At 35.5% G+C, this 19940-nt stretch overlaps 1 long non-coding RNA gene across 2 annotated transcripts; it reads left to right on the forward strand.

The window, feature by feature from the left end:
* Window positions 1-1013: 1013 nt before the first annotated feature.
* On the forward strand, window positions 1014-5310 carry LOC131435367 (uncharacterized). 2 transcript variants are annotated; one of them, XR_009230489.1, is made up of 4 exons: window positions 1014-1321; window positions 1398-2021; window positions 4861-5007; window positions 5081-5310. It is a non-coding gene; the product is annotated as an uncharacterized LOC131435367 (long non-coding RNA). The 2 variants fall into 2 exon arrangements; XR_009230488.1 differs by lacking the exons at window positions 4861-5007; window positions 5081-5310 and adding an exon at window positions 2139-2369 and having other exon boundaries at window positions 1019-1321; window positions 1398-2078.
* Window positions 5311-19940: the final 14630 nt, after the last annotated feature.

Consider the following 19940-nt stretch of genomic DNA (forward strand, 5'->3'; position numbering starts at 1 on the left):
GTGATATAGTTATGACTACCATGTGAGTAAGTTCTTCTTCAGAATATAATAATGTTACCATGAATAAACATATAGTTGGATAGAGATTGTCAAGTTTGAAAGCACTATTCAGATTGTTCATATCAACATAATTTATGTAGAAAGAACATCGTCGTATGGTGTTTTTCAACCGACTATGTATTTTCTTAGTGCGACTATATAAATTGTCAATTATCGCATCTGCTTTACTATGAATGGTTTTGGCTCTAGATCTGCTTAGAGCGGCAGATTTCATATCCCAACGACGAAATTGCGACGTTAAGTTTCTGTGTAAATACTTCTATTAGTAATTTTTATATAACGTTTTTTTCTACACTTTTATAGGAACTGTATTATTTCCCAAAAAAAATCGATGGTAAAAACCCGTCTGGTTTATTTTATGATAGATTTCATAACAGAAACAAAAAGGAAACATTAAATCGTTAGAGAGACTAAAGAGTTGGTGATCAAAAAATAAACTCTTAGGCCGATGGCAGAGTGGGCGCGAGAAGCTGTTTTTTATAATGTTAAATCAGTGTAAAAATGTATCAGGAGAATAGAGCAGGTTTTAATGTATTCTTTTAATTTTTGCATCGAAATTTCCATTAATATAACTTTTGAAAATTTGCGCATTTGCGCATCTTCACCATTGTCAAATCAACCATAATTTTGTGATTCGAACGAACTAGAAGTGATATGTCAAAAATACCATAGCACTAGTTCAAACAATAAATACAATGTAAAAATAAGACGCTGTTACGGTTATGCTAAACATTCCAATTGTAGTAGTTATTCATACCATATACAGTTCAATATTACTATTCTAGAGCCAAAACCATTCATAGTAAAAGTGAGCTTGCATATTGTTAACATCATCTGATTTTATTGTGTGCTGAAAACCACTATACTCGTGTGGTTAAACTAACCTCCCATATGGTAGCTGTTACCATCTTATTTTTCTGAGTGTAGTTGAGCAACACGTAACACCAAAAGCGCCGTCTGGTGTAGAATGGGTGCGTAAATGCTCCTAAAATGCATGTACAAAGTTGCCTGCGCATTTAACACAACCACAGTAGCTAATGGAAAAATATACACCCGTTTCTCACTTGAAGCGCTCTCAGTGTCACCGACGACACGACCAGACACTCCGAAGCAAAATCGGAATAAAAAGTGTTCGTGAGCGATTTACCACCAGTTATCGAATATTGAAAAACCCCTAGGTAATAATAAAAATATATTTTACAAGCATCACTGCTGTGGTTGCTACGAAATAGTCGCCATGCACGGCATAATAAACAAACAGGTAATACTTTAAAAGATGTATTATAAGTAAAACACTTTAACATATATCAAGTTAGGCTAAAATATATTCATTGTAGGAATGTGCCAGTTATTATGGAGATAACAATATGAGGATGTGATGGTGATCTATCAAAATGGAACATATCCGCCTATATTTACCACTGAATTTTTCGCTTCCTTTCAACAATATTTGAATGATGTCCCTGTCAAGCCGCCCACTGATGGTCTCGGCTTCTACAGGCGTTTAAAAAGAGATTCATTATAAGAATCATACCACGGAAAGCACCATCTGCCTAATGATAATCGGTTGCAAAACAAATTATCTCACGACCAACAAAGCACACTCAAGAACTAGGGTAACAGAGGTATTTTGGCCCACTTTAGGATTGATTTTATTTTGGCCCACTTTGAATAAATATCCACCAAATGTTGAAATATCTTTCAAAAACCCTTCCGCAATAGGTAATTTAATGTGTTTACCTTCAAATTTATGTAACATGAGTTACTTCACATCAATTAAATCCGATAAAATCGATAAAGTTTGTTAGGTGGGCCAAAATATATGAAGTGGCCAAAATACCTCTGTTACCCTATTTACTTACAAAACGACTTGCCGTAATACGAGCACAACAAATATAGATTTCATCAATCTACATTTTTATTTATTCCGGACGTTTGAAACATGATTTACTAATAAACCGGTAAATGTTAGCGCAGATTAAAGTTGATTGTAATTGTAATCACAGCATGTTTCACCGGTACCTTAATCATTTATTTATTGCTAGGACAGGACCTGACAATTGTTAATCCACTTTTAGGACCAATTCCGGACCAGCTCGTGATTGGTTGAAATTGACATAAGCAAGTACAAGTTGTTGAAATCAATATTACTGCAGGGTGGTAGAAAAAGTGTTGTCAGTATCGTCGGTAACAATGTAGCTTGATATTGGATATTTTATTTTTCGGGCCATATTTCAAAATTATTAATTTCAATAGGATTTAAGTTCAATTTGTTTTTAAGTTCAGTCAATGCGGAAAGTATACGAGTACATTTAACAATCACTGGATGATACAAAGAGAAAGCCTGAAATCACGAAGTGTGATATGGACGAGAATATTGATACCCAAAATTGAGTGTTTTAGAAAAATTTTATTAAGCTGTTTCAACTAAACGTTTTCTTCAAAACAAACATCTGATCAAAATGAATCCAGAGCTATATTTTTGACCGATATAACATTTGTCTAAGTGTTTTCAAATGATAAATAATTGCATGTTATAAGGGGAGAAAGTTTTAAGAATGAATAATTATCTCTACTGGCAACAGTGATCCCGAGGCATTTATTATTTACAGCAGGGAGCAACCGGAATAAGAAGAGAAATATTTTTCTGGAAAAAGAAGCCAGTTGTCTGGTCCTGTCCTAGATTTATTGTTGCATTTTATCAAAGACAACATATTAACAAGATATCCAGCTCTCACATTTCCCGAACAAATCATTGGCAACATCCTTTTTTGCGAGCATGTCGCCCCCAGACGAGCCCGCATCGAATCTTATACATAGAAGTATGGGAGAAAAATGTCAAATTCGTGCTCGCCAAAATAGCAGGGTTGCGCACCTATACAATTGACATGATATGTTGAATGTGATGCCGTGCGATGGAGTTGCTGAACTGAAGATTGACTTCGCTCCAAGCTGACAGGGTCTGATTTTAAATAATTTAAATATTGGTGAAGTCATTTGAAATTCGTGAAATCTGATTAAAAATGTACAAAAATTGGATCGAAAAACATTCGAAATATAAATAATTTAAGCTGTTCTGGTACATTTGCATTGAAAGTAAAAAAATAACGGCAATCACGATCGGAACTTTTCACCGAATTTCTAAATTGCAGCACATCACCAACATTCGGGGTCATACACATTTATCTGAGTGCCTCAATGCGTTGCAGAAAAGGTTGCGACCATTCTGGTCTCACGATGAAATTTTCTTCACTGTAGTTAGTCCGCTAGCTGTGAAAAGATAAGCAATGGTAACTAGGGTTACTGTAACTGTTATTTCGAAAACAACAATTTCTCAGACCGCGTTGCCAATTTCAAACATTTTTCATAAGATATAATTTTGACATTACCAGTTACTGAGGGGTAACTCGATTTACGATACAGTTTTAAAAGCGAGTGGCAGGTCGTGTCGTCGGTGTCACCGTACAGTGGGAAATCTATGTTTATTTGATTTATGGTTTAGTCTAGAGATGGGAAATATCGAATAAAATATGTTATCGATAATATCGATATATCGCAACCCAATATCGATAATATAGATATATTGCAACTCAATATCGATTCTATAGATTAATATCGATATCAAATGAAAATTTATTAAAACAAGAAAGTATATTTGATTGCAAAAATTAACTTTAGGTTCCCAGCCGAACAAATTACAATTTCAAAAATTGAAATATCCCTGGACTCAAACAAGCCGTGTTTCCCGCTGTGGAATTGACTCTTTCAGCGTCAACTGATGTTGCTAGAATTATCAAATGACGCTGTGCAATAAATTGTGCATGCAGATAAAAATCGGAAGCGACGTCTCTCTCGCCTGATTATGTTGCTCCAGCAAAGTTCACTGTGCCCCAATGGTATGTAGACTGCCATGCGATATATTAATCATTCATAATTGTACGAACATTCACTCCCTTGTAACGTTCAGTGTCAAACCCATTGATTCCCAAACATACATTATCAACTTTAAACGCATACAGAAAGTAATATTCCATCGTTATGTGCTTCGATGGTGGAGGCAAGACAATGTATTCATTTATGTTGAAGCACGTGGTTCATAAACAAGACAACAAAATATGTATAAAGTAACATGATTCTATCAGTTGATGTATAGGAAATGGCAGTTCAACTGACGTCGCTCGGCAACGTCGCTGCGCTGGACTGTCCAGCGAATTGCAGATTAGTGCTGCAGCGACAATATCTGTTTTCTCTGGTGCTTGCTCAATACTTAGCATACACGCTGCCAACAAAATACTTAACATTAAGTACTGTTCGCGCTTTAGAAGAGTTGCGTACAGGAAGTCAATTTTAGCAGACCCTGTCAGCTTGGAGTGAAATTAATCTTTAGTTCAGTTACGCCATCGCACTGCGTCACATTCAACATATCATGTCAATTGTATGGGCGCGTATTATCCGTGTGTGCCAAACGAATTTGACATTTCTCTCCCCTACTTCGATGTATGAGATTCAATGCGGACTCGCCTGAGGGTGCAATGCTCGCTAAAAAGGATGGCCCAATGATTTGTTCGTGAAATGTGAGAGCTGGATATCTAGTTAATATGATGTCTTTGATTTTAGGTAAGATTTGATTAACGTATTTTTGAACATAGCCTAAATATCTAATATTAGATAAAAACTACACGAGCGCAGTAATAATATGAAATTATAATTTACTTAACTCCGCACTCAAATAAAAATTCACGTTCGATTTACTTGAAAAATCACGTTAAATGGTTTCAAATGTCAAATGGGATATTTTAGGTGAAATGAATGTTATACGAACACCCCCTAAAATGAATGCAGTCATCACATAAGGTTAACGTGAATTGACCAAACGTCAAACAATCTACGAGAATTTCAGGTGTGAAAACCCCGATTTTGAAAATGGCGAGCAATGGCCCTCAAAGTGTAAGTAGTGTAAATATTTGCGAGAAATGTTATTTAATTACAATTGTTTACAACATCTACCGGACTATTCCAGCATGAAAGTTTCCATGTGTTCGACTGGACCGAATGCTTGCGTGAGTTGGGAAGTTTGCGGCTCCTTCCGAATGCTTCAAACATGTCGTTGGTCCACCGAAAAACGAGTTCAAAATCGGTATGAAGCTATAGACACTGGAACCATGTATTTCGACTTCAACCTGCATCGGTAGTGTTGTGGGAGTTCTCGTATCTCGACTTCGGCTTCGGTTGGATGGCAGTGACAACACGATTTATGAAGGCTTTCCGATTCGAGATCCCACGTTATTAGTTACTTTTTATTTTCAGCCATTAAAATTCTATGCTAATTTTCTAAAATGAATGTTTTATTTTTCATTTCCTAGATTTATATAAGAATCTGAAATTTCCATTTTGACTTTAACCAATATATAAAATAATATTTATCTGGTATCTAAATTTGATATGAACTGATAGGTAAATGCAAGGGGCAAATCATGCAAGTTTTACCGGGAGTAAAAAAGTTTAGCAGGGATCTTGCTGGATTAGAATGGGATTAGAGAAGTTTAGCCGAGATCTGGAAAAGCATTATTTTGACATAAGAAGCTGTAAACGTGGGAGCAGAGATGCCAGATATTTTCATAGAAAATCTGTATTGCTTTGTATAAAAATCTGTATTTATCTGTATTCACTAATGAATGGAAATTTCGGAAATAAAATTATGTTTGAAGATGTTATTCCATTAGATTATTGTTATAGAACGGCAAATGCAAGGAGCATTCCTTTATATCGTAAGTCCTTGCCGCACTGAACATTCAACGACGAAATTTAATTGTTTTTGTTATTAACCACAATTGAATTGTAAATCCATATACTTTTTTCGTTTGAAAATGATGACTTGGAATTCAAACATGGAATTCAAACGCCTAATACGAAACGTCAAGTCAGGTCATACAACTTTTCAGTCTGACAATAAAGTTTCATGACGCCATGACTTCCTTGAACATCAGTTCAAATCGGTTTCAAATTATGATATAAATGTATTTCAGCGTTCATCATTAAACAGCTGCACGAAATTATTTTTTAATATGGGCAATCAAACAAATTTTATTTTAATATGGGCAATCAAACACGCTCACATGGAAAAGTTTCATTATTTCTTTCTTACTTTTTGTGGTATCTGTATAAATCTGTATTTAATTTGAAAAATCTGTATAAAATCTGTACTCTGTATTAAATCTGTATGCGCATGTAAAAATCTGTATAAATGGCATCTCTGCGTGAGAGTTCGAATCACCCTCCTGCTATGGAAGCTGGTTCCTGAAACCGACGCGTTTTGTTTTGGTGGCGTTGTTGTCAGCAATATTTTAAGCTACGTTCATGCCATACAATCAAACCACACTGGTGTCAAATGTTAATTTCTTCAAACCCTATATAAATATAACTCTAGTCTAGTATTCTCGGCAAAACAAGTAATTTGACCTCTTTTTGAATAAGAAAAAAAAGTGGTTTGTTATAGTTTGATTATATTCCATCGAAATCATTTCCTTATGTTGGTGCAACCGCATGAAGAAAGATGTGAACACTGCTTAAACACAGCATTTGACAGCGAACTAGAACCAAAAGAACCAAAAATTTCGGCTCCAAGCCAATTGTATGCAGATGGCAATCGAACCACCGGCCGCGGCGTGGTTCGAATGACAGATACACTTCAAACAAGATTAGGCAAAATTAGGTTGGATTAGTTTTAAATTACCCAAACTTATCTAGACTAGTTGGGATTAAATGAGATTAGAGAAAATTATTTTGGAATGACATGAGTTTATTAGTATGAGATTGTCTAGAGTTTAGAGTGATTTGCCCCTTGGGTAAATGTGATATGAACAGTATATTACATCTTACCTATGAAACACGTAACTCTTACTGGACTATACATTGAACAGCTTTTAAATGCCAGTCCATTAAAACCTACACTCAAAATAATAATCATGTTATAGTTACGTGAAAAGTTATGTGAATATTTTCCACCCTACTTTTCACGTAGGTTTTAATGGACTAGCATTTTAAAGCTGTTTAATGCATAATCCAGTAAAAGTTACGTGTTTCATAGGTAAAATGTAATGTACTGTTCATATCACATTTACCTATCAGTTCATATCAAATTTAGATCCCAGAGAATTACTATTTTATATATTGGTTGAAGTCAAACGGGAAATTGCAGATTTTTATATAAATCTATGAAATGAAAAATGCCATGAAAAATAAAACATTGATTTTTTTTTTTTTCATAAATACGTTTATTTCATAGGCAATATACATAAGTTTTTCTTCGCCGTGGCATCTACGATACATAGTACTTTAAACCTAATACATTTCGAATATCCTATTAGTATGTTGGTATTCATTAGTTAATCTAAACACTGTTTTTATCAAGCGAGTTGCTATTATAAATTACATTAAATGAAATACATTTATTTTGTACATGATCTTATAACTATTTCAGGTTTGTTTGTATCAGTTCATCACTTTTATTTAATATAAGATAGCTGGCTATTGGTTGAACTCATGGAAGAGAAAACAATCTAACATAAAATAAAATTTAAATTGGAACTCCAATTGACTTAATGAAATAATAAAGAAGTTTCATGTAAGGAACGTCACGACAAGCAAGAATGTCGCGAACTGGGACATTGGATAGTCTCCCTTGGGTACGCAAGGAATTTATTAGTTGAGATCTGACATCACGATACTCCACGCATGTCCAAACAACATGGTCAATATCGCGGTAACCTTCGCCACAAGCACAATGATTAGTCTCGGAAAGTCCAATTCGAAGGAGATGTGCATCTAACGTGTAGTGATTGGACATGAGTCTGGACATCACACGAATGAAATCTCTACTCACATCCAATCCCCTGAACCATGCCTTTGTCGATATTTTAGGAATAATTGAGTGCATCCACCGACCCAGATCATCTTTATCCCAAGAAGCTTGCCAGCTGGCAAGTGTTCTTTGGCGAGACGCGCTATAGAATTCATTGAAAGCAATTGGTCTCTCATAAATTTCACCCTCAATAGCACCACGTTTGGCTAAAATATCGGCTCTTTCATTGCCTGGAATGGAGCAATGAGCCGGGACCCAAACTATTGTGATTTGATAATTATTATTCAATATGACGTTCAGGCACTGTTTTATTTTGCCCAAGAAAAAAGGTTCATTTTTGCCAGCAGCCTTTGAGCGAATGGCTTCAATTGCACTCAGACTATCTGTGAAAAGAAAATAATGGTTTGGAGATAATGTGACGATTACACTCAAACTATAATGAACTGCTGCTAACTCTGCTATATAAACAGATGCAGGTTCTTGAAGCCTAAAGGAGACCGAAACATTATTGTTGAACATACCAAACCCTGTCGCTTCTTCAATTCGCGATCCGTCCGTAAAACATTGATTTCAGAAAATTAGCATATAATTTCAATAGCTAAAAATCAACTAATAACGTCGTGGTATCTCAAATCGACAAGCCACCACAAATAATTTTTGTTGTCACTGCCATCCAACCGAAGCCGAAGTCGAGATCCGAGAACTCCCCCAACACTACCGATGCAGTTTCATGGTTCCAGTGTCTCTAGCTTCAAGCCGATTTTGAACTCGATTTCGGTGGACCAACGGCATTTGAAGCATTCGGCAGGAGCGGGCAAACTTCCGGACTCACGCAGGCACTCAGTCCAGTCTAACACATGGAAACTTTTATACTGGAATGGTCCGGACGATGTAGTGAAAAGTTGTAATTAAATAACATTTCTCGCAAATATTTACACTACTTACACTTTGAGGGCCACTGTTCGCCATTTTCAAAATCGAGTTTTTCACAATGGAAATTCACGTAGATTGTTTGACGTGTGGTCAGTTCACGTAAACCTTATGTGATGACTCTATTCATTTTAGGGGATGCTCGTATAACATTCATTTTCGTCACGTAAAATATTCAATTTGACATTAGAAACCATTCTACGTGATTTTTCAAGTGAATCGAACGTGAATTTTTATTTGAGTGTACGTGAAAAGTAGGGTGGAAAATATTCACATAACTTTTCACGTAACTATAACATGATTATTATTTTGAATCCGTGGTTGCAATATCGAATATCGATAGTTTTTGTCGATGCTCTGAATTATCGATATCGTGGTAATATTGATATTATCGATAAATATCGATAAGTTTCCCATCTCTACCCGCTTGTGAGGAATTCTGGCAACCGTCAGAAGGCTGGCTGCATTATGGCTGCTGTCAAAATTGTCCAGACGAAATTGCGTCATTATCTCGCCGTACATGTCTTGATTATTTCCCTCCTTTTTCTTTTTTTTTATTCGACTTCATTTGATATTCGTCAATCTCGCATGTACGTACAAAAAACGAATTTTGAGACGAGGTAAATGAGATTGAAATATGGGTGTGTTTGGTAGTGAGAATTTTGGCAATATTGGCAATAACATTTTCCATGATTAGTATATATGAAGGGCAATAACTTATTGCCTTTCATATGTATCTTTTATTGAAAAAATAAAACCAAGACGCTTAAAATGTAGAAACGATTCAAAACGGTTCTGCCAATCTTGTATGGCAAAAATCCGACAGAAAAGAACCGATAATAACCGCTAGGCGAAATTGGCTGCCGGAAACGGTTGTTGCATTGTTGCCAGACTTTGCTGGCAGACATAGCCAGTCGTCTGGGGGGAAATCTGCCCGCCGCGTACAAGTGGGTAGTTTAGTCTTACGAGAAGAATGAACCGACGACACGACCTGCCACTCGTCTATGGAAACTGTATCGCAAATTTAACTACCCCTCAGTTAGAGTGCCTATAACCAGAGTGACGACATCTCATCCGTAATTTTGGCAACAATTCAAAACATTCCATTAGCTTTACATTGAATTGACAGGTCGTTTGCTCGTTTGGAACTGGGAGCTGTCATTCCAAACGAACAGCTGTCGCCACTCTGATTATAGTCACTCTACCCTCAGTAACTGATAATGTCAAAATGAAATCTTTCGAAATACTATTGAAACTGGCAACACAGGTTGGTGAATTATTGATTTTGAATAACAGTTACCAAAACCTTGGTTACTGCCTATTGAAGACTTGAAGAATGTAAACAAAATAAACTACTTCGAGTGGAAGATCTTATATCGCGCAAATTACAAGTTCTGCAGCATCATCACGCGTAAGAGCAGTGGATCGATTAGTTCAGCTGGGACATGAATACATGAAAAATTTCTTGTAGGACCGGCGCTATCAGGTTGCCGTATGTGACCAAAATCCTTTGTATTGGATACTTTTGTTGAGCTGTCGGTATCCCATAGCGTTCCAATATCCGTCGATGTTTATTAAATAACTTATCATAATCAGACTTCCGATCAGATCTATGACGGCTGTCTGCTATCTAATCTTCAAAATGATAGCAAACTGCAAAAGTCATTGAACCGGTATAACGCGTTAGTCTATTACAGTTATCATGGATAATGGAGTGATTGTGCTGTGGGTGGCATTTCAAATGCAGGCGATGAAAACGATTGAAACATCCCGGAACAAAATACCGCATTTCACTGTCAATATTATCGCAAACAGAACCAACTCTAAATATTTTCATAAAAGCAACTCCTGGAACGTTATTTGTTTATGTTTTTTCTTCTTCACGTCTCTCTGTTATTCCAAAATAAAATGACAACCGCACTAACACATAGAAAAACGTGATCGCCAGGGTATTTTACATCGTAGCACTAAGCATTTCTATCCAAACTTGATTTTTTCCGGTTTCCAAAAGATTCGGTAATACGTCAACAATTTATTCGATTTTGCGTCCATCATGAGATATTTCTTGTTTTGTCATCAAAGCTCAATTAATTGTTTTTAAGCATTAATATATAGCAAATAAATGCATTCACCAAAACCTACACTCAAAATAATAATCATATTAAAGTTATGTGAATATTTTCCACTCTACTTATCATGTAGGTTTTAAAGGACTGGCAGTAAGAGTTACGTGTTTAATAGATAAGATGTAATGTACTGTTCATATCACATTTACATATCAATTCAAATAAAACTTAGATACCAGAGAATTAATATTTTTTATATTGGTTGGAGTCAAAAAGGAAATATTTCAGATTTTTCTATAAATCTATGAAATGAAAAATACTATGAAAAATAAAACATTTATTTCAGAAAATTAGCATGCAATGGCAATGGCTAAAAATATGAAGCAACTGATAACGTCGTGGGAGCTCGAATCGACAAGCTGCCAGAAATCAGGCACTGGGAAAATGGAAACTTTCATACTGGAATGGTTCGGTCGATGTAGTAAAAAATTGTAATTAACTAACATTTCTCGCAAATATTTACACTACTTACACTTTGAGGGTCACAGCTCGCCATTTTCAAAATCGAGTTTTTCACACCGAAAATTCACGTAGATTATTTGACGTTTGGTCAATTCACGTAAATCTTATGTTATTACTCTATCTCTTCTAGAGGACGTTCGTATAACATTCATATTCGTCACGTGAAATATTCAATTTGACATTTGAAACCATTTTACGTGATTTTTCAAGTGAATCGCACGTGAATTTTTATTTGAGTGTAAGACAAGGCCTGATAACTGACTTCTTATTCTTCCTTCCAAATCATTTTCGTCCTTCCTTCCAATTTCCTTCTCGTCATTTTCGTCCTGTGGAATAAATACCCGCTTGTGAGGAATTCTGGCAACCGTCAGAAGGCTGGCTGAATTCCGGCTACTGTTAAAATTGTCCAGGCGAAATTGCGTCATTATCTCGCCGTACGTGTCTTGTTTATTTCCCTCCTCTTTCTTTTTCTATTTTTATTCGACTTCATTTGATATTCGTCAATGTACATGTACGTACAAAAACCGAATCTTGAGACGAGGTAAATGAGATTGAAATATGGGTATGTTTGGTAGTGAAAAAGCAATGTTATTGGCAATAACATTGTCCATGATTAGTATAAATGAAGGGCAATAAATTATTGCTTTTCATATGTACCTTTTATTGTAAAAATAAAACTAAGACGCTTAAAATGTAGAACCGATTCAAAACGGTTCTGCCAATCTTGTATGGCAAAAATCCGATAGAAAAGAACCGTTAATAACCGCTAGGCGAAATTGTCTGCCGGAAACGGTTGTTGCATTGTTGCCAGACTTTTGCCGGAATTCTTGCAGACACAGCCAGCCGTCTGGGGGGAAATCTGACCGCCGAGTACAAGTGGGTACCAACGTATCGGCTAGAGCGTTGCCTTATTTACAGATTTTTTAATAACTTTATGCTAAGAAAATAATATTTATTAAATTTGAATTTTTAGACTCGTTTTTTGAGCTTTGATGACCAAACAAGAAATATCTCATGATGGACGCAATATCGAATAAATTGTTGACGTATTACCGGATCTTTTGGAAACCGGAAAAAGTCAAGTTTGGATAGGAATACTTAGTGCGACCACAGTGTGCAACACAACAGTTCATTCTTCTCGTAAGACTAAACACACTTTCTAGTTTACACTAATTTGAAAAATATTTTTTGGTTACACTTTAATTCACTAAAAAGAAAAACGGCTTGATGCTGATTTTAATTACACAGTTCTGCCACTATAAACATTTGTTACAAATGAGATTGAAAAAAGTGAAACATTCTCTGAAAATTTTCATTGGTGAGCTAAAACTATACTTTTCAATAAACTTATTTTCTTTATGCTTGGCATCATTGCTCGCGTACCCTGCAAAAGTTGTTTCTTTTCACAATGTGCGGGAGCAACATCAAAATCAGCCAATCAGAAACTGGTCCATTTTGTCAGGTCTTGTCTTACACGCTTAGAAAAAGTTACTCAAAGTTTGAGTACTAGTTACTCATTTTCAAATGATACATGGAAACGTCAAAAATTGAGTAGTTATCATCAATGATATTGAGTAACTCCTACTCTAAATTTGAGTTTAACGCAAAATCTCGTTTTATAGTTACTATTCGCATTCGCGATAAGTCTAAAAGTTGCAATAACCATTTGTAGCAACAGGTTGTATTTTTTGTTAGTGAGACGCGTATTTCAAGGGTGAGTCGATCAACACAAACGGTGTTGTGTCTGCAAAAACCGGAATGATCAGCTTCATGTTGTGCTTTAAAATGGAAACGAATATGCTCAAATGTCATTTATGAGGAATAAGTGTATGATTGGTGCCTGAGCATAACACACTACTCCAAGCGACCACCACTTGATATAGTATTGAGTTCAATTATTTAACATTTTAATACAATACACTCAGAAAAGGAGCAATTGTTTTGCAAATTTGGTATATGTGAAATAAAATTTCACACAAAATTTGAGTGATAGTTACTCTGTTTTTGTACATGTACGAATAAAGTATTGCTCAGTAAATGAGTAGATTTTACCCAAATATCGTTTCCAGTGGAAGAACTCAAATTTGAGTAACTTCGGAGTTACTCTAAATTAGAGTTGTTCCACTTTTTCCGTAGATGAGTGAGATCTTACTCATTTTTGAGTAACTATTTTTAAGCGTTTTGGGGACAAGCCTTATATCCATTCGATTGATAACATATGCTATGTAAATAATTTTTTTTAGCAGTGACCGACAATTTAACACTATCTCTCAGATTTCCAAGCCACCAGTTTCCTTACGAAAAGAGGTCTATTGTATGGTGTATTTGCATACTGTTCTAAAAGAAGAAATCAGAATCCGGTACTTAAATTACTCGTAATCCAATTTATGTGCTTTGCGTAATTTCTTTTAGCAAAATAAGCTTTAAGGGGCTGTCCATAAAAGACGTCACGCTTTTGTCGTGAATACGACTTACTTTACTATGGGTTGCCTTTTCAAAATTAGCCATATGAAAGAATGGGCAGAACTTAATCGTGAATATCTCGACTTGTATTAACGGTAGCAACATAATTCTTTCACCATTTCATCAAAAATATGATCAGGAATTTAGGATAATATTTTGAACAGCGTGAGATAACCACAAACAACTCAAATATTAAGTTTTCTCAAACTTTGAAAACAACGCGGAAAACTCATTACTTTTGCTTGGATTTTTCGCGCAAGGACGACGATTTTGAGGTAGTCAGGCACATATCTTCAACTGACTGCGTATAAAAGGGGAACCGTGGTCAAAAATCGATCATTTCTTCTTGTGCGTTGGACGGAAGCAGACGTCGTGGGACCAGCAGCTTCGGAGAGTGCACCTTCTGCGTGGTACCAAACCTCAAACGCTCAGGTCGTGCTCTCATTTGGACTTCAGCCGTCAGGTGGAGCAGTGGTCAATGAAAGCAGACCTTTTGCGTGGTATAAAGCCTCAAATGCTTAGGTCGTGCTTTCATTTGGACTTAAATCGTCGGGAGCAGCGGTCGTCAATAATGAGAGCAGACCTTGTGCGTGGTATCATACCTCAAACGCTCAGGTCGTGCATTCATTTGGAATTCAATCGTCAGGTGGAGAAGTCGGCAATGCTTTTATATGGACTTCGATTGTCAGGTGGAGCAGTTGGCAATGAAAGCAGACCTTTTGCGTGGTATAAAGCCTCAAATGCTCAGGTCGTGATTTCATGTGGACTTCTTTCGTCGAGAGCAGCAGTCACTATTCATGAAAGCAGACCTTTAGCGCTGTACAAAACCTCAAACGCTCAGGTCGCAGTGCCAGTTTCCCTTCGAAGAAGATCGATTACATCATCCTGTTGGTGGTTGTTTGCATTGGAGCAAAATACAACGGGAAATGGACAACAATGTGGAACATTATGCAAAATCAGCCCTTCTAATGGCTCTAAATGTTACCTAAAGAACTTCAAGGGGAACGTGCCATTTGAGCCAATTTGTTCTGATTGATGTAACTAATCTGTACTGTAGTTTGGGTATATCGTTTCAAATTCTAGTAGTGAAAAATGGGAAAGCTTGCACAATTAACAAAATCGATAAACTAATTGATATTCGGAAGTATAAAGAAAGAGTGTCAGTTTTATTCGTATTCACTACATCCAGTTATGTCTATGACATTACACACCTGTACTTTTTTGACGATTGTTGACTCCCCATCCCCCCTTTGTCTCAAATTGTCACAGAAGCAAAGACCCCCCACCCCCCTTATGTCACATGTCACGAATTCAAAATAAATAAAATTCATCTCAATACATTCTCAATATGTATGAAAAACCATACAAATATGAGGGAAAAATCGATTTATTACATGCTGTCATTAGATTAAAAAATATCCCTAAAACTACAAAATCATCGGAATTATTTTATTAATATCAATTATATAAATTACCAAACGTATTTGGTTGGAATTGATGAAACATTTAAATCATCTGTTTTATTCCTCCTAGGGGTACACAGATTTATCATTGTTTTAGGTAAAGAATAATATTTCCTTAGTGTAGCATACAGGGCTAAGAAAATAAAGACCAAAACCTCATCAAAACGAGATCACTGCCGGAGAATATTTTCATGATCAGATGATCAGTGAATTTTAAATCACATCGATCAATATCGGTACTGATCTTCCGTCACACAATGGGTAGTGATTTTGAGCTAAAATGATTCTTGATTTTTAGTTCAATCATTGGATGATTCGATAAGCTTTGATGTTGGTGGAGGAAAATCACATATGATCAAGATAAGACATGACATGATCTACGTCTGAAATCGTTGGTCTTCCGTCCTTTTTCAAATGGAGTACAATTGAATAAACTGCATCAGAATCAGATAAGAGAAATTCTTATGATATACTATTATCAATGCTAGAAAATCAAATTACTGAAAAAATTGTCAGTGCATAACTTAAGTTAAACCGTTTGAAGGTATCTTTTTCTTTTTTACTAATATAAGGCAAAATTTATTAATTTCGCTAATTTACTCGCTCCTCCGTGCACTTTTGCTGATCACAACAGAAATGATTTCCTGCATCACTAATTTCCGAATTTACAAGAAGAAGCTTTTACATCAACAAATACACGTTTTCCTATAGAATATAAACGTTTATTGTGGAGATTTTTTCAGGAAATAAGGTAAAGCAGTATTTCAAAATTGCGCTCATTGAAAATATTGGACGTCACATTCCAAAAACCTCCCTCCCTCCTGTCACAAAAGGTCATGTTTTATGAAACACCCCCCTCCCCCTTGCGACGTGACGTCTTTTATGGACAGCCCCTTACGCTTAGTGATTGTAAGTGAGAGTTTACAATGAACAAACAAAATGTTGCTTTGGAGAAGCAAATCATTTTTACAGAGCATAAGAATTCAACAAATTAGATCAAATGAGTTATAATCAGGACCGTACCTAATGTATTGTTTCTTTTGTTAAGAGGCCTTTTACAAACTTAGGAAAGCAGCTATTAGTTTATAGTGCAAAATCAATTATTCACATTATAAACAGAAATAAATTTATTAAACTCAAGAAAGTTTATTGATCAAATTAACTGACAATTCCAATTAAAATAAATTAATTAATTGGACTCGTTTTGGCTGTAGCTAAAATTAACAGTTCGTATTAGTTGGAATCAGTATATATTTTACTTAACTCAAGAAGGTTTATTGTTATTATTAACTGTCAATTTTCATTGAAATTAACAACAATATCACTTAATTCAACAACATTTTTTACTGAAATCAACAATAATTATTTGTTAAAATCAACCATAGTTTTGCTGATTTTGCTAAAAATATTAGTTGAATGAAAGTGGAGCGTGTATTTGCTAAGAAATGACAGCATGTAAATGTTGCAAAATCAACTGAAAAATTAGCAAATTCGACCAACTTTTTAGCATTATTAAGGGGTTCAAAAATAACAAATCTGAATTAGCAAATATAAGAATTTTTTAGTTGTCCTTAAAAATAACTAATTAAAATCAGCAAATCAACTATTTTTTTTGCCAAAAAGCTGATTTCGGTCTTTGCGTGTACGAAAAATCAGACATCACTATCACTGAAAGAAAACGCCAGCCGCATTTTGAATGAAACTTCATTCAATGCGATAAATAACTGAGAATTCCGACTATTGAATGATAGAACAATCTGCATGATCATATGATCAATATTCAGTGAGTTTTATTTCTTATATGTGTGATTACCATTCATATATTATATGACTGTCAGTTACGTTTGAAATGTTAGTGAACTGTGTGTTAATCATCATGAATCAGACTGAATGTATGTTACCCATTGTCATTTAATCCCTGAGAAGAGTTTATTCCTAATAATGAATTATAGAACAGTTCGAATAATTTTATGATGAAAAAAAAATTCTTCAATTTAGTGCAAATCTCGAACTGTCTGATTAGATTTGTGCACTTTTCATTGCGAAATTAGTCATCGAGATCAAGTTCAGCATTCTTTTTTTTGCGAAAAATGTTGACCCTTCTGAATGCAAGAAACGGATCCCTATAGCATTTTGATAGTTTCCTTCAATGAATTATGCATATCCGAAATGAAATAATCGACATTAAAATTCTATATGCTGCTATTTTTATAGCCGTTGGGACCGTCCATTAGTGAAAAAGCTACAAACCTCTTAACAAAAATTGGATCAGATTTTTTCGCCACTGCGAGCAGATGTATTGTATGTCGTTTGCAAAGCAAACTTCGCTTCCAACAAGAGTGATTACGTCACAGCTGCTAGTCGTTTGCATTGATGAAAAAACAGCGAAAAGGGGACAATGGTGGAGAGCATCACACAAAATCAGCCGTTCTAATGGCTCTAAAAGTTTTCTGAAAAACTATTAGGATTTCTTCTTCGCAAATCGAAGGTAAAAATCCTCAGTTTAGTACAAATCTAGAACTGTTTGATTAGATTTGTACACTTTTCGCTATGTGAAATTCACAGTAATCGAGATCAAGTGAAGCTTTCTTTGTTTTTGCAAAAAAAAATGTGAAAAAGGGGAATGCTTACATAATTCATACAATTGATCAACTAATTGGTATTCGGAAGCGTTAAGGAACATGTCAGTTGTTTTCGTATTCACGACATCCAGTTATGTATTGGACATTACCTACCCGCCTTTTTTCTTGAGACATTATTAACCGTTGTGCACTCGAAAAAAAAACACCTTTAACCACCCGAATGGGTACCCGGGTACCCATTTTTTTAAATCGCTGTAAGTTGAGCATTTTTCAACCGATTGAAGTAATTTTAGCACTGTTGGATTCAGGAACTTAAGCTCTTTGGGATTGGTACCCATAAAGATGGACATGGTGCTCCTGGTTCCCAGGAACCCGGATATCCTAAATGAGTTCCGACATCGAGGCATTTATACACGGATTTCACGTATTTTTGTAATCTTATCTAAGAATTGCTATATGAAATCAAGTGCTATGCTGAGTTGTTATGTTTATATATTTCAGGGGGCATCCGTTATGTACGTAACATAAAATTTTGAATTTTTCTACCACTCCTTTCCCCCTTTGTCGAGCATTTCTCAATCTTTTCACCATGTATTGTCACGTATTTTTGAAACCTCTCCCCCCTAAACGCGTGACGTACTTTATGTATGTTCCCTTATATACTTCACTTTCTTATCTTCAGTTTGAAAATTATTATGTACTTCAGGCCTATTGCGAGGAGCACGCAATACAATTTTTAATTCTGGCAACAAACATTTCGAAACATCACGAAGTTACTTCCCAAACAGTTTCGTTCTCATTTATATTTCCTTTTTTTCGTTCTATGAGAGTAAGTCCAGAATAGGCCAACTACCCTTTAGATGACGTCATTTTTCTACAAAAGGTTCATTTTGGTACGGCCTTTCTCAAATAGCTGGTTTGGAAAAGTTTCAAATTAGTAAATGACATTTATGGTGGAAAACACAAGTGTCGGAACATTCTACGGAAATCCGGATTAACGGGAACCAGAAGAACCTACTACAGCAATATACACGGCCATCGAAAAGTGGATAAATTTCTGAATTTACCCGTACTGAAAAAATTCAAATCGGATGGAATTTGCCTTAGTTACAAGCATTTTTATTTGTGGGTACCCGGGTACCCATTCGGGTGTTTACGTAATAAAAAAAATTTGAGCCCCCCCATTCGACCCCCCTTACTGTAAAATGAAAAGTCAAAGCATGAGAAGTTATGGTCCAACTAGTTCTTGGAATTGACCGAATTGCAGAATCTTAGTTTAAACCTAACTCAGAAATTTCTTATTTTGAAATTCGAAAAGGTACCCGGGTACCCATTCGAGTGCATAAGGGTTAACTATTTAACCATTGGTCTTTCTGTTATTTCAGTCAGGGGTGATTTTCATAAATTTGGCAATTTATTGCTTAGCGGTTCAAATTGAACTGCCGAGTTTTGCATTAGGCAGTTCAATGTGAGCTGCTCTGCACTGACGAGTCAAAGACGAAACGTAAAGAAATTTCAAAACGGTTTTGTGTCCTAAGCATAAACGGGAAAACCCCTGAATGATAGGATTGGTTGATTACTCTCTGGTGAGTGCGTTGTGATTTCTTATAGTTTAATAAAGATTGATATTGATACGTTATTATATTTAGCTTCTCATTAACTCAATTCATGCGCCTTGCTACCAGAATGGTGGCAGTCTGGAGTATACTGGCAACTTTTCTTTATAATTTGCAATTCCTGCTAAGCCTTATTCACTACAAATTGTAATCAGACATATTTCAAAATGATTAATCTTTTGCCATACTGTATAATAAGAATATTCTGCAATACGGCTGAAAAATGAAAGTTGTGATCAAAATTTCTGTAGAGTTTCTGTTTCGAAAATATGAATCAAATAACACTACGACATATGAAAAATTTGTTCTACTACTAATCATCATTCGATATATATATATTTATATAACACATGGATCAATAAGTCCCGAGACTAACA

This window comes from Malaya genurostris, chromosome 3, assembly GCF_030247185.1.
Source record: "Malaya genurostris strain Urasoe2022 chromosome 3, Malgen_1.1, whole genome shotgun sequence".
NCBI lineage: Eukaryota > Metazoa > Arthropoda > Insecta > Diptera > Culicidae > Malaya > Malaya genurostris.